The sequence below is a fragment of the Castor canadensis genome, chromosome 2, assembly GCF_047511655.1.
Source record: "Castor canadensis chromosome 2, mCasCan1.hap1v2, whole genome shotgun sequence".
In the NCBI taxonomy this organism is placed as follows: Eukaryota; Metazoa; Chordata; class Mammalia; order Rodentia; family Castoridae; genus Castor; species Castor canadensis.
This window is the reverse complement of record NC_133387.1, coordinates 176819821-176832348: the sequence shown is the minus strand read 5'-3', so window position 1 is coordinate 176832348 and position 12528 is coordinate 176819821. Positions and strand designations below refer to the sequence as shown.

Genomic DNA, 12528 nt, shown 5'->3' with positions numbered 1-12528 from the left:
GCTTGTCACCTTATGCAACCTTTTTTAGAGACTGAAGCTTAGACGGATCAGAAAGAAGACAACCATAAATAAAATATAGAAGTGGCTCTAAAGCGAAACAGAAATAACCTGTGTCCAATAGACTGACAGACTATTCTAAAGATGATTTTAAGAAAACAACACTAGTAGATGCTAATACTGGACAGAGAATTGTGGGAGCTTAGCTACCCATGAGGTAGGGTCAGGTACCCTTCAAGGGATACTGAGGAGTCAGTACCTCCTATGTGAACTAACATATTTTCTGGCTCCTGTTTTCAATTAGCACCAGCAGAATCTTAAGTGGATAGGAGGGAGAAAATCAAATTCACTGTGTGGAAGCTTATTTTATTGCTTATGCAAGGTACCTTTCTTTTTATTCCAAATTTGGAGTGAATTTCTGTGTGTGAGGATTTTCTGTCATTATTCAGAAAACAATTTTAAAATTTTAATTATTATGTATGAATAAATGACCCATATGAATGCAATAGTAAAAGACTGCCACATTTTAATCTGAGATTTGATAAAGTGGGTGGAAAAAATATGACCTTTTTTGAAAGGAAAAATGAATCCAGAATTATCAGGTAATAGATCGGGTAACATAGCCCCCAAAGAGTAGAATAAAGAGCTGGTATGTGTCTGTAATCCCATCAGTTTAGGAAGTAGGAACAGAAGGATGTCAAGTTTCAGATAAGCCTGAGCAAAGCTACTGAGACCCTATCTCAAAAACAAAATATAAACTGTGTGACTAGGTTCTGGGCAAGTCAGAGAGCTCTTGTCTAACATACTTAAGGCTCTGGGAAGAATCCCCAATACAACAACAAAAAAGGAGAACAAGAAATGTCATAAAGATATACCTCAAGAATATATAATATATTCAATCCTGTTTATTATTCTTAGTATCCTGCAAGATATTGTTATCACCTTGTGGACAGGAAATATCTTATCATGTGTTTCCATATTCTCTAATACAGTTCTACATGCTTAGTAAAAATCAAGATTACATTTTTAATATTTCAAATGTTTAAAATAGTGATTCCAGAGGTCATATTTTTGAAAGTTTTACAATAATATTTATTAAGATGAATATATACAACACTGAGACCATCAAAGAATATTGAATAAATATAATTATTCCCAGATACAACATCAATGAGTCTTTCATGCTCATATATATGAATCTACTCAAATTTATGTAAAGAATATTCATAATATTTAGAGGTTACATAGCTTACTATAGGTGGATGGGTAGAAATTGGGGTACCTCAGACACGGGATTTCCTCCATGTGTCTGAATATGTAAATACACTCCTGCCTCTGAAACTTTTCTTCCAAATAACCAAGTACTAGCAGTAATCTTATGATCCATGAACATCCAAGATTGTCTGGCCTGCTGTGGTAACAATCATCTAGAAACTATAAATATCCTTTTGTTCCTTTTGCAATATTGAGAATTCAACCCCGACATATGCATATGCAAGTGTTCTCCCAATTGAGCTACTATCTACTCCTTTTTTGCATTGTTTATTTTTCAAAACAGGTCTCATGCTAACATTTCTTACTGGCATAAAACCTGTATAGTATGTCTCTGACTCTTGAGTAGTACTTGGGATAACAGGCATGAACCACCAGACCCAATTCACGGACTATAAGTTGTTCTTTTTTCTAAAACACAATACACTTTCACACAAGCACTTATTTAGGGCAAATTTCACATCCTTATTCCTGGAACTATAGATCAAGGGGTTCAGCATGGGTATGATAATGGTATTAAACACAGAGGACACTTTTCCTTGATCTATGGAGCTTACAGATGAAGGCTGCAGGTACATGAATGTTGTAGAACCATAGAAGAGTCCAACAACAGCAATGTGAGAGCTGCAGGTGCTGAAGGCTTTGGACCTGCCCTCAGTGGAGCGAATGTGGAGGATGCTGGATAGGATGAAGATGTAAAAGCTAAAGATGATCACACTTGGGATAATGATATTAAATACACAGAAACACAGACCTAGTACTTCATTAATGAAAGTACTAGAGCAGGAGAGCTCCAATACTGGATATAGATCACAGAAATAATGGTTTATTACATCAGCCTGACATAAACTCAGTATTATTAGGCATACTGTATGAGCTGTAGCACTAGTCAAGCCTATGCCATACATCCCAAGTACCATCCAGGTATAGATCTGAGAGTACATGGTCACATTGTAAAGCAAGGGTTTACAGATGGCAACAGAGTGGCCATATGCCATTGCAGACAACACGCGACATTCTGCAATAACAAAAGCACAGAAGACATAAAAATGAGCGAGGCATTCAGTGTAGGAAATGATGTTCTCTGTCACAAAGTTCACCAGCATTTTGGGAGTAATGATAGTGGACTGGCTCAAGTCAATGAAGACCTACTAGTGAGGAAAAAGAACATGGGAGTGTGGAAATGAGAACTAAATCCAGTCAGGATGATCATGCCCAGTTTCCCCAACATGGTGACTATATAGCTTCCAAGGAAGAGAAGGAAGAGAGACAGCTAGAGCTCAGGTTTCTCTGTTAATCCAGCAAGGATAAACTCAGTCACTGTGGAATGATTTCCTTCTGTCATTTTTTTCTGGGAACTCTGTGTAGGAAGAGAAGACAAATTGTAAGGTTAGAATTTATTTTCCTATCATTCAATGCATTGTGAAATAGAGTATATGTCCTTTTAGACAGGTATGTCTAGTTCTCTGAAATCATCTCATCAATAATATTAGCAGTCAAAGTTCTCAATATCTCACAAAGCTACTCTTTCTGTAGCCTATACTGTAAGAATCGTTATAATTAGGGTTCAGATCCTAATACACAGAGAACTTTTTTGATAACATTTGATTCAGTGTTCCAAAAATTTCCCTTATCCTACTTCTAATATTCTTTCTTCTATAGTGAAAAATGTATTTCCATCATAAAATAACAAGTGTCCACAAATATCCAAAACCAATACAAAACTTACTGGTGAAATACTGAAAGACTTTCTATCTAACATAATGAATAAGACAACATGTCCTCCCTGTGCACTGAAATTCAACTTTATATTAGCATTTTACCTAGGGCAAAGAGTCCAGAAAAATGATGTCAGAAACCATCTAGACTGAAAAGCAAGAAAGAAAATTACATCTGTATGTAAATAACATAATCTTGCATGTAGAAATCTTATGGACTTTATACACTTTAATTAGAACTAATTACAAAATAACCAAGGTGATAGATTAAAAACTCAATTTTATTTCTACATAAGCAGAAGTAATAAAATCTGTTTGCAAGCAGGTAAAAATTACTTTGGATATATTAAATAAGAAAAAATATTAAGCTATTGCTCACAAACTATAAAACATGGCTGAATATAAATATAATTTTATATAAACATAAGAAATTAACTGCTTGTTAAACAAAAGGTTCAACATTGTACAAAAATAGCAAAATTTCTAAAGTGGATCTACAAGTTCTGTTTCCCCTATCAAAATATCAGTTCTCTTATTTTCAGATATTGCCATTCTGATTATTAAATCTCTCTGAAAATACAAAGGACCCAGAATAAGCAAAGCAAATTTGAAAGAGAAGAATAAAGTTGGAGATCTCAGATTTCACCCATTTTAAAACTTACTACAACCTTATAGTAGTCAAGGCAACTGTTATTGTCATGAGAAGAGACATATAGATCAAGGATTTGTTAATGGAATTAACAATCCTGAATTAACTCCCATGCATGATAATGTGAAATGTTAGAAATTTTCATGACAATTATACAGGGAAAATAACGTTTCAATGAATCGTATTAGGATGATTAGATAGCTACATCTTAAAGAAATAATTTTAACCTATGTGTCACATAACCTACAAAAAGTAAGCAAAATGGTTTATAGACTGCAATATAAGAACTAACACTATAAAAATTTTAAAAAAGAAAAACCACAGGACCAAAACCCTGTGTCCTTGAATTCGATTATGGTTTCTTTGATATGATGCAAAAATTAGAGAAAAATATATATATATATATATCTGTGATTTCAAGGGCACATAAAAATGTGAACACACAACATGAAAAAAATATTTTTCAAGTAATATATTTGAATAAAAGATTACAGTCAGAAAAGATAAAGAATTCTTACAACATAACAATTAAAAGGATTAACAACCAAAGGAAAAGTCATCACACAGTCTGAAAAACATTCTCCACTGTCAATGAACAAATATCCAATAAATCCTTTAAATATGTTAATCATCATTAGTTGTTAAAGAAATTCAAATGAAAGCTACAGCCAAATATATTTCTGATCATTAAAGAAATTCAATAATAACTTCATATTTTTCAGGAAGTTTCCAATCAAAAAGATAAAAACAAGTACTGGAAAAGAATATAAAGAAATTGGATCCCTCATTGATTGCTGCTGGAATTGTAAAATAGTACAGACCCTCAGGAAAACAGTTTTGCCGTGAACATGTGAAAATATGAAATAGAAATATTTCAGATTTTGAAGAATGACCAAACTACTGAGTATACGCACACGAGATTTGATAAATGTATGTATGAAAACACTTGTTCAAAAATATTCAGAGCAATGTTACTTATAATAACCAAAGAGGAAATAACTCAAGAGTTCTTTTCAGTGATGAATGGACAAGCTAGCTATGGTACATTCTTCTAATGAAGGATTATTCTGCAATGAAAAGGAATAAAGAAATAAGATATGGCTCATCTTCAAAACACCCAAAACACATGAGATGAAAGATACTACACACGAGACCACATACTGTGAGTCCCCATTTATAAGAAGGGCCCAGGATAGGCAAATTCATACAAACAGGAAGTAGCTCAGTGTCTGCCATGTCTGTGGGAAAGGAGGGACACGGACGTGAGTCCTCGTGGATATGTGGCTACATTTGGGGAGCTGACGAAAATATTAGAAAAGCACACTATGGAGATCATTGTGCAACTCCATGAATATACAAAACAATGACAGAATTGCACACTGGAAAAAGGTAAGTTTTATCATGTGACAGTTTCATTTCCATAAATGTGTAATAAGTATTAAAAATGCACAAAATATTAATGACAGCATGATGACCACATAAACTATTGCATCAAAACTTTCTACTTTGCCACCTTCCTGTAAAGCTTTCCCATTTAGGTTATGCTCTGTGAATCCTCTGTACTTACTGTATAGGTCCATTAAATTTTCCCTTTTTGTGGTATTTTTCTCTCTCCTACAAAGAAAACAATTTTTTGATGTAGATACAAATGACTTTTTCCTCTATCGTTGTCTTTTTCTTACTCAAATACATAAAAAGAAAAGTAAAACCTTCCTGATTTTAACTATTGAATAGTTACAATCAAAGGGAGACATATACTCAACTTAAAATGTTCCTTGTATGTCATTTGCCAGGAAAAAGAAATCAAAAAGAACAAAAATGAACTACAAATAAATATGGGAGTCTGAAGCCACATTGTAGCTGAAGAGATTGTAATAAAGTCCCAAGAAGATATGTGAGGTACATGCCACGTTACTGCCTGATATCTTCTTTCTCCCTACTTTCTAGTTGGATGTCTTAGCAGAAGACAACCATTCCCAATTCTGGGCCAATTCCATACTTTACTACAAAAATTAGCTAGCATTTGTTGCCCTTAATGCAGAGAAACTAAAGCAGATACCTTAAAAGCAACTGAGGCCAACAGGAAAAGAGGACAGAGAAAAGGTTAGATCAAGAAAAATTAATCTAGAAGGTAACACAAATGCACAGGAAATTAATGTGAGTCAACTTCCTATATAGCTATCCTTATCTCAACCAGCAAAAACCCTTGTTCCTCCCTATTATTGCTTATACTCTCTCTTCAACAAAATTAGAGATAAGGGCAAAATAGTTTCTGTCGGGTATTGAGGGTGTGGGGGGGAGCGGGAGAGGGCAGAGTGGTAAGGGAGGGGGTGGGGGCATGGGGGAGAAATGACCCAAGCATTGTATCCATATATGAATAATAAAACATTAAAAAAAAAGTTTAAGAGTGTCTAGAGGAGTCAGTTCCTGGTGGTTCACAACTGTTATTCTACCTACTCAGGAGTCACAGATCAGGAGGATTGTGTTCTGAGCCCAGACAAGGCAAATAGGTTGAAAGATCCTATATCAAAAATATCCAACACAAAAACAGCTCTGTAAGAGTGGCTCAAGTGGTACAGCACCTGACTAGCAAACATGAGGCTCTGAGTTCAAATCCCAGTACTCCCCTGAAAAAAAATGATGTCTAAAGTATAAAAATTTTAACTCATGAACAAGCCAAACTGTGGCTGGTTGTAAACCCAGAACTGGAAGTTTATTTGTTATCATTTACAAAATTCCAGGAATTTATTGTAATATATCTTCCGATTTTACCTTATTGATGAAACTGAGTTTCCATATTGCCATTGTGTGAACCTGTTCTTAGAGTTCATATATTAGAATCTTAATCATGAACGCAAAAGAACTGAGGTGAGACTTTAAGAGAATAAAAAAACATGAGGCAATTGAATAATGGTGTTATAAGACAGGGTAAGAAAATAAAGATGGGGCTTTCTAATGTAAGTATGTGTTTAGACCCTTCAGTGAATGCCCTATGTTTTCCTTCAGTCATTCACCATAACACTATGTAGCAAGAAGGTTCATGCTAGATGCATCCCTGTGATCTAACACTTCCCTGAGTTGAGAACATAGAGTAAAATGAATTTTTTATCATCACACTTTATGTAGTCTGTGGTATTGTGCAACATATGAATATGAAACTTACTCTTTCAGATTTCTAAGTTTTAATTGGTCATCTGAAAATGTTTTATTCTTTGCCTCTTATGAGGCTGTAGAAGTAAATATGGCTCTGTATCATAGACACTCCATTTCTGCTGACCTTTCATTGTCACTGACAGCATTTGTAGGACTTGTACCCATTCCATGTGCCCAAAACTCCCTATAGGCTGGTACAGACACATGCTTTTAATTCCTACTTGTACTTTCCTGCTTTATTATCACCACTTGTGTGTTTGAATGTCTTTGACATTGTTGGAAATTTCACAAATAATCTGCCTTGCATCAATTGTCTGGTTTATGTTAGAGATGAATGAATCATAAGCAAAATATCAAAACAGTTTAAAGGAAAAATGTTTTGCTTGCTTATATATTAGTTAATTGAGGAAGAAATTACATGCCAAGGACTACACATATTTAACACACAATTTGATCATTTTGGACATATGCAAACCTCATGATCTCATCACTATTGTTGATATGTTTATCACTTCCCAAAGTTTTCCTATATTCATTTCTCTTTTACAAAATCAGAGAACAAAAGGGCATAGCATGTCCTGTCTGCTGGGGGTTGGGAGGTTGGAACCGTGGAATGGGGAAGGAGATGGGAAAAGGGTGTGGGAGGCTGAATATAGTACAAATAACTGTGTATACATGTATGTGAATGGAAAAACAAAAACAGTTGAAATTATTCCAAGAATGGGCAGGGAGGGGGGATGGTTGAAATAAAAGAGAATGGTGAAGGGGGTGAATTAAAGTATGGTATGTTTGATGTATTGTAAGAACTTTTGTAAATGCCACAATGTACTCCCACCCAGCACAACAATAAAAAAAATTAAAATAAAGGTGAATATGGATGATTTACTTTCTACACAAGAATGAATATAGAATACTTAAGTCTGTTGAAATCACCATAAGAAAGGGATTAAGATAGAAAGGAGAAAAATAGAGGGCATGAACCAATTCAAGTTATAATACAAATATACATAGAAATGTCACAAGGAAACTCTCTGTAGAGCTATCTTAAACAAACAAAAATCCTCTTTTCAAAAACGGAGAACAGGATGGTAAAACAGTTCCTGTCTGGGGGTTGGTACCAGTGGGAACAGAGATGACATAAAGAAAGGGGGAAAGAAGTGAATATAGTGGAAATATTATGTACTCATGTATAAAAATGCATAAATGAGACATGCTGAAACTATTCCAGGAATGGGGACAGGAGAATAAAGGAGAATGATGGAGTGATTGAATTCAGCTATGATATATTGTAAGAACTTTTGTAAATGTCAGTCACAAGTGCTCCCAGTAAAACAATAATATAATAAAAAAAGAGAAAATCATTGAAGAAAGACGATGCCAAAAAATAAAGAGAAAAATGTAACAGAATAAATCATAAACCCCATGAAAGAGGTTTCTCATCAATAAATATCAAACCTTAGAACCAGAAATATGATACAATGCAAGACATGATTTTATAATATCTATAAGAATTTATTAACAATAAAAACATATCAGAGAAGACATCATTATTACAGTAAGTGTGGTGAAGCAGAGGTGCACCTGAATAGAGCCTGGAATGGTGAGAAATACATGAGGATGAAACACTTATGCCGTTCATGGAAAGGTGTGAACACTGGAAAACAGGGTGGAGTCTAGAACTCATTTCAGGATGGGAACCACCTGAATGAAAATGGGTGTATGGGAATAGACTTAGGATTGTTGAGATATTATAAGGAGTGCTCCACTTGGAATGACATACACATTTCTAGTAGGCCTTAATACTTACCAAAACATTTTATATTTTATTAATGTATAACAAATTTTATTTTAAGCACATTTACATCATTATTCTTCTAGGTACAATACTAAATCAAATATTAAACTCTAGTTACAAAGACATTGAGTTATCTATGACACAAAAAATTTGGAATGTGCCTAAGAAGCTGTCAGGATGATGAGGATGTCAGTATGATCAGCAGGTTTTGTAGGACCAAGGAATGTCCTGATATGTTATATCTTACAGATAGCAGGGTCATTATTTTTAAAAAATAAATTACAATATTGCTTTGCAAATCTCATTCATATTATTAACAGTTTTACTAAGATCAAAGATTATCTTCCTTTATATTTAAGATGAAGAATCCCAGGAAAGTATTAAAATAGTTTAACATTAGCTGATGGATACCATAGCTATAGCCCAAGAAGCAGAAGACCATGATCTATCTATACAAATATGATTTATTAGCATGAAATCATTGTGCAAGGTGTTTCATAATGATATTTCCATACATACATGCAATATACACTGAACAAATTCAATCCCTCTTTTGTAATCTCTTAAACCATCTCTCATTTGCCCATTTTTAGACAGTATTTAGTGGGTTTCATTATGCTATCTTCATGTATATATGTGTGTGTGTGTGTGTGTGTGTATATACACATGCATAATATACATAATGTACTTTGATTGTGTTCACACCCCCAGTATCTTCTCCTTTTTACCCCCACACTCTTTCCTCCCACCACATGGTTTCCCATTTGTATTCATGACTCATTATTGCTATAATTTTTATTCATTTCAGATCTTGAGTCCAAAAATAAATGAATATATGTAATATTTGGTCTTTGAGCTTAGCTTATCACACTCAACAAAATAGTCTCCAGTTCCATCTATTTTTTTACAGATCATAAAATTCAATGATTATCTACATAGAAAGTGGTTTTATTGATAGAAGCATAGATGAAATTAGGTTCCTTCTCTTATGAATAATTGTACTGGTCCCCATCGGGTTATTTTAATCTCAGTGATCACACTATCAAAAGATTTGCTAGGTTGACTCATGAGGTAGCAAGTACACTTGCTATTTTTAATGTTCCTAGTCCATATGGTTGAAAATCTAGAAAAATATTGCTTTGTGGACTCCTTGGTTGTTGACCAGATTCAATGTATTAAGAAGTCATGTATCACCAGTTATCATAACTGTACTAGAATTTTCCATGGAAGGAACATAGTACACTAATTCCAACATCTGTGTGTAGATTTGATCTGAATACTTCATTATTATCTATGATATTGTTAAAGAATTCTCTTAAAAAAGAAGTAATTGTTTGAGGTCAAGTAAGGTAAATTAAACTTTATTTGAAATAATCTTTTAAAAGTGTGTAGTTCTTGTGCTGGCAAAGTGGCTAAAGTAGTGTAGCACCTGCCTAGCAAGCATGAGCCCCTGAGTTCAAACCCCAGTACTACCACCCCCCCAAAAAACAGAAATGGAACAAACGTGTGTAGGTCTTTGTTAAGAAAAATGTTGGTCCAGAATGCATTCAGATATCTGGAATAACTGTGGTTTTCCTCAAAATATTTCCTAAGAGGAAAGATAAAAAATGATCAAGGAACCGAACAAGTTTTATATAGTTTCTTATAGATAGAAAAAAGGTGGTTGGTAATCACCTTAGAAAGATGTCATTTTTATTATACTTAGTTTTTAAAATTTTTCATTGGGCTATATTAGGTGTATAGGGGGGATTCATTATGACAATTCCAAATAGGATTATATTGTACATTGGTTAAACCACCCCCGACATCTCTCCCCATGGATCCCTTCCTGCCCCATTTAAAGCAATTGCAAGAGGTTTCATTGTTCTACTTCTTATAAGTATATGAATTCCATCAACCATATGCCCCCAACTTAATTTCCTTTCTCCCACAAGTACCCCCAACACTGTAAATATTTTACATTTTTATCAGTTGCATAGAAGAAGAAAAGGCAGATAATGGAGTTGGCATTAATTAATGATCCATGACGTCCTTAGTATTTTAGTTAATGTTTGTCTGTGTGACACATATGATATTAATTTCTATACAAATGTTACATCAAAAGATCATATTAATTTAAAAAACATAAAAAATCCTCACAAATCAGTAAAAATGTTGGAAATGGATTGATATGAATAACAGCCTTTTATACCAAGTGACCTAAGTCAGCAACATACATCTAATAAAAAAAATCTCATATATCTGTTCACAGGAATGCTGTTTTCTCTAGAATTTTCTTCAGGGTTACATTGACATCCTTACTCCTCAGGCTGTATATCAGAGGGTTCAACATGGGCACAACAATGATATAAAACACCGAGGAAACTTTGTTTTGGTCCATGAATCTGACAGATGATGGCTGCAGGTACATGAATTCTAAAAAACTAAAGATGACAATCACCAGCATGTGAGAGCTGCAGGTGCTGAAGGCTTTGGACCTGCCCTCAGTAGAGTGAATGTTGAGGATGTTGCCAATGATAAAAATGTAAGAGCTAAGGATGGTCATGCTTGGGGCAAAGATGTTCAATGTACCAAGGCATAGGACAACAACTCATTGACATAGATGCCTGAGCAGAATAGCTTCTACAGGGGAGAAGATCACAGAAATAATGGTTGATCACAACCATATTGCAAGAGTGAACTCTAACTAAGCAGCCAGTATGAACTGATGCACAAACCACACCTATAATACACACATCCCTAAGATCAGGGGAAAGCAGGCCTGATGAGATATGATGATGTTATAAAGCAAAGACTAAATGAGGTAACATAGCACTCATAGGCCATTGCACCAACATGTAACACTCCAAGACAGTAAACATGCGGAAGAAGTAGAGCTGAGTCAAGTAACAGTGTAAGAGATGATGTTCTTCTCTGTCACAAAGTTCACCAGCATTTTGGGGATAACGACAGTGGAATGGCAGAGGTCTATGAAGGACAGACTGGTGAGGAAATAAAACATTAAGAGTGTGCAGAGTAGAACTGAAAAAGATCAGCATGAGAATGCCCAAATCACCTATCACTGTGACCACACAGATTCCTAGGAAATGCAGGAACAGGTGCAGCTGGAGCTCTGGCTTCTCTGAAAGCACAGCCAGGATGAATATAGTAAAGGTGGTTTGATTTCCTGCCATCGTCCTCTGTTCAGATCCTGAAAAGGAGAGAGAACATGGTTGTTGGAAGGACTTCATTATTCTTTTGTACTTGCTTGAGGGTTTAACGTATTTAAGATTTCTAGCTTAGGTGTGCACTCAAAGTGTATATGATTGTTTACCCTCATTCTCTCTATATGAACAAAATTTGTCTTGATATTAGGTGTTATTTATTTTCAACAATTTTAGTAACAAGTTTCATTTTAAATTATTTAACCATTTTTATAGTAATTATACCCTTTTAAGATATCCCTTAATTTGCACATTTAAATGATACTGCTAATGTTTCTAAGTTCATTCATTCTTAAATACTTATAGTCCATGCCAATGAGTGAAAGTGACTGAGAACTTGGACAGAACAAACCCTCCCTAACGTGAATGATCTTTATTAACCTGACAGGAATGAGCAGAGATCTGATAATTTACAGATACTTCAGTTTTTATTGTAATGCTCAGGAAATGTCTATTTCTATATAATCATCAGGTTTTCAAGTGGTATTAAAGTTAAACAATACATATGGTGCTGTGCATCCTTACTGGATGTATTTGCCCACAATAAGGTAGTTTGTGGTTTCTGGACCAAAACTTGTCTGAAATAGAATCTGTAGTAATTAAATGGCCAGAACTTGAAGACAAAATGCCTGTCTTTATATTCAGGCTCAAACATTTGCCAATTGCAACACTTCAGCAGGTAAAAAATTTCTTTTTTTGTCTTAACTTCCTAATTGAATAAGAGAAACAAAAGTGTTAGCA

The 12528-nt window shown here is 34.5% G+C and overlaps 2 pseudogenes; both read right to left on the bottom strand.

Moving 5' to 3' along the window:
• Nucleotides 1-1661: 1661 nt before the first annotated feature.
• On the bottom strand, nt 1662-2614 carry LOC109677221 (olfactory receptor 8G50-like; annotated as a pseudogene).
• An 8215-nt stretch (nt 2615-10829) lies between these two features.
• On the bottom strand, nt 10830-11757 carry LOC109677223 (olfactory receptor 8G1-like; annotated as a pseudogene).
• Nucleotides 11758-12528: the final 771 nt, after the last annotated feature.